At 42.3% G+C, this 4,312-nt stretch overlaps 1 pseudogene; it reads right to left on the reverse strand.

The window, feature by feature from the left end:
- Positions 1–1,601: 1,601 nt before the first annotated feature.
- Positions 1,602–3,625, reverse strand: LOC105885840 (rab proteins geranylgeranyltransferase component A 2-like; annotated as a pseudogene).
- Between the last annotated feature and the right edge of the window lie 687 nt (positions 3,626–4,312).

The raw sequence follows: 4,312 nt of genomic DNA on the forward strand, positions 1-4,312 counted from the left end.
TAAGACCACTGTCTGCTCTTCTTCCCAGCAATGCTAGACTGATTTTCATGGGCACCTTCCCCTTCTCTGACAGTGTCTACACTCTTCTAACACTGAACATAAGAGGAAATATCAAGGGTTTTAGAATCATGAAAGCCTGGGTTCTAATGTTGGTTCTTCCACACACCAGACTCTGAGCAGATTATTAATAATTCTCTATTTCCTCTTCAAAAGTATATATCTGCCACACAAGATTGTTGAGAAATGGTAAAAAGAAAGCACAACATTAAGTGCACATAATAAATACTGTGTTCCCAGGCAAAAGCCGTCACGAAGGGCTTCATCATTCTCTGTCTGAAAATGGAAACAGAACTACAGGAAGAGGAAGTTCAGCTCTTCTGACAGCTCCACAGGTTTTCACCAGTGGAGTACAACCAGTTTTATGACTTCTGGTGGTTCTGAGAGAAAAAAGTTTCTACCTTCTAGATTAAACAGCCAAGAGGTTCAGAAGTATTTGTTCTGGAGCAGGCTGGGTTTCAGTAAAAACGATAGACAGCCAACAGGTAGAAGTGATTATGAAGGCTGTTACCTCAGTATTTGTGGGCTGGGACACAACCAAAGGGACATGGTAAATTCCACTTTGATTCACTCCTATCAGTTGTAGTTAATGTCACTAACTAAAGTGGTAGAGCCAACATATGTTTTGTCCTCACTGAGAGACCTGGATAATCTATTCAGAAAGGGTTTTAAAACCATCTGTAATTCCAGGTTAAAAATTCCTCACTCAGTTTCTCCTTAGGAATTTCACAACAGTCATTCTGAAGTATCTTTGCCTGGGGCACTTTATTTTTCCTTTTGGCCTGAGTTACTTGTTGGAAGTTCTTTCCTTTTAGGTGAAGTATTAATAGAAAATAAATCTTATCCCTTAGACTTTCTTTGGCACAAAACTGCCCCAAATGAGATTTTTAACTACTAACTGAACTCCAACTCTTGTGGTAAAGTACAAGACGGTGGAGGTGTCATTCCTCCTCAGTTACAAGGGTCATGTAGGTGAGTTAAACTGCAAAATGTATCATAAACATCAAACTTTCACAAAGAATAAAGGATCGTGCAAAGCTAGTCTTTTAACAATCTTTTAATCTATAAATGTATTTTATTATATTGGCACTTGTATTAGTTGCTATTCCTACCACTATGTCTAAATGTTTATATTACATACAGAAGACACACATAGCTTACTATTTGTGTGTGTTTCACTATTCAGAGGTGGTAGCAATTCTAATAGCTGAAAAAGTAATTAATATTCCTTAGATATTAATTATTCTGTAGACAATAATAAATCCTGAACTTCGTTAGCAGATACAGTATTATCTTCCTTTAAGCAAAGTTGCTAATATGGAACCCTCACAAATATACCCAATACTAAAATAAAGCTAATTCTGTTTTAAGATTCGGGATCATGGAGTCCATTCTGAAACAAAGTGTCCAATAATCAATGAATCAGTTAACCAACAGGTTAACAAAGACATCCAATGCTGAATGTCTCAAAGAGAGTTAAAGACAACATCTGCATAGAATTCATCATACAACCACTTCTAATTAGTCATACGGGATACTGTCCTTTAAATGAGAATATTCAGATGCCAGGATGAAGGCCCAAAGTAGCATTTCCAGTTTGTTTTTTTCCAATTTTGAAGGTGCTTCTCTGGGCTTTCTTGGTCTTTGCTTTCCGCAGAGGATTCTAGGTTGGCCATTATTATGTTATTGGTTCCAGGAGTGTCTGATTGCTTATCATCACCTTCAAAGATAATGTCCTCTGGATTTGGAGGTGGGGGGCAGAACTCTTCACTTGGAAAGATCTCCCGGAAAAGTGTTTTGGCTTGCTTAACTGCATGCTCGCTTCCCAGGCCACCATCAGGCCCAGAGCAGACAGACACATGAGAAGGTAAACCGCCATATGAGCTTCGGCTGATTCCTGAAGAATCTCTCATATTAAAATAAAGAGCCCACATGACTCTTGGTTTTGTAAGTTCTTCCTTGTCTATTTCTGCTTCAGCATAGGGGGTGAATAATTTCTTCACCACTGACTCCAAGTCTTCTCTAGCTGTTTTAGAAGAGGAACATGTCAGATGTACCAGATAAGAGTCTTTCATGCACGTCATGGTTGAAGAACATAATTCTGTGACCCGAACGGCGCAAGCTCCTGGTTCTGCTGGAGGCACTATCAAAATGGAAATCTGCTGATCTGAATCTGTCTTTAGCACAGACTGATCTGTAATGAGCACTGGCCTAGAGATCTGCTTATATTGCACATTTGAGCAGGTGTCCTCGAAAAGGTAACTATCCTCTACGATAAAATATTTAGCATTTATTCTTTGACCAAAGTGATCTATGATTGCCTTACATCTTCCAGATTCTTTGTCAACTACAAAGTATTATACTTTATGGTGAAGAGAATAAATTCCACCAAAAACTGCACACATCCTGCGGAAACACTGGGAAATGTCTCCTTGGCCATATAAAGGAAATAAAAAGGGAGTGTCACCAAACCGTCCAAGACACTGAAGGGAGCTTTTTGTTGCTTTAAGGCTGTCAACTGCAGCGCAAGATGATTCTGATGCCATTGCAATTGAGTGCAGTACAAAACGCTGGAGGTTAGGAGTTAATTTTTTAGTTTTTAAGTACTCTGAAAATGAACATTGCTTGAAGGCTTCATATTCATCAGGATGGTGTTCATAGTCTAAACAAAATGTGAGAAATTTCATTAGCATCCTTTTTTCCACCATAGTGAGCTATTAAAGGCATCTGCTCTGGAACAAGGCATCTGTTCTACCTTTCCTTCCTGAAATGCAAGAATCCTAGTGACATTTTTAAATTCTGCATAACGACTAACATTTGATTTGATTAAAAGATCAATTAGCAATCCTTGAGAATACAGCGGCTTTGATACCAAATCAATATTAAACCTCCGGCCTTCTTTAACTATTTGAGAGTAAGTAATCCTGTTTTTCTTTGGCTGATCAGTGTTGTCTTCTACTGTAGGTTTGTTTTCATCTTTATCTTCCTCTGAAATAGTATGTATACAAGTTTTAGCTCCGCAGTCCTTTCCTTCCTCCAGCGATTCCTCTATATCAGTTACTTCTAGTGCAATCTCTCCATCACTTTTCTGAGGGTGCTTGGCAGGCATTTCGAGGCCAGTAAAATATGATGAGTGCTTTTCTTCAGGCAAGGATGCAGAATCCAGAAATTCAGTGAGGGTACTAGATGCCACTGAGGAAGGACTTTTCTGCAGAGCACCAATCTCTTCAACATTGTCCTCCACATCCTGACTGGCATAACAAAAAACTTCTGTGTGTTGAATGGTTTCATCCTTCTTGCGAAGAACGATGGCTTTTTCTGTTTCGTGGATCAGTTCTTGCCATGCTGCAGTACTTTCTTCCCCAACATCACTGTTTTGCTGATACTCCTTCCACCAGGATAGCAATCCTGAAAAGCTGAAACTAGCCCAGTTTCCTCCGTAGTAACTTCTTGAGTCCATATGCAGAACCCTCTGACCACTTCTTGAACATGCAGCTGCAAGGATGGATTCAGGCAAACCTGTCCCTACTATAACCACATCAAACTCTGTGGGTAGACTGTCCGCCATCCTACGATGTAAAGCGTCTGGTGATGACTGCGGATGAAGGAAATGCGCATGAATCTGAGGACTCAGCTGAGGTATGATTATGGTGTAATACAATTTCTACTTGTGATCTTCCAGTTCATCCTAGAAGCACTGAGGTTGCAGGTCCTAGCTGCTAACTGTGACCTTTTTAAAATATTTTTTTCTTATAAGTCAGTGGCATAAAAATATGAGAAAGTACATCTAATCACATCTGAGAATACTAAAATGGATGTGTGGTTTCATTTCTGCATTTCATCTTAGCAGTAAATGTCAAAATGCATCATATATGCATTTGTGACTGGAACTCTTCTCGAAAAAGCTGCCGCTAGACCCGTCCCGCACGCAGCCCACGGTGTCCCACACCCAGCCGGTCCTCGGGCAGGACGCGAGGGTAAACGTGACCCCGAAGAGGGACACCAGCAGGCCGCTGAGGCTGACGGCGACCAGGAAGAGGTGGGTGGGGGTGCGGAGCCGCGGGAACTCGCGGCAGAGGAGAGCACAGGCGGGTTGTTGCCGCCCGGCAGCCCGATGGGCCGAGCAGCAGCGCCAGGCGCTCGTGGGTGCCGGGCTGAGCAGCGGCGCGGCTCAGCGTCCCCTCCGCGCCGCGGCCCGGCCGCCCCCAGAACCCCCGGCCGCCCCCCCAGAACCCCCAGCCGCCCCCCCAGAACG

Source organism: Microcebus murinus, chromosome 23 (assembly GCF_040939455.1).
Source record: "Microcebus murinus isolate Inina chromosome 23, M.murinus_Inina_mat1.0, whole genome shotgun sequence".
Classification (NCBI taxonomy): domain Eukaryota; kingdom Metazoa; phylum Chordata; class Mammalia; order Primates; family Cheirogaleidae; genus Microcebus; species Microcebus murinus.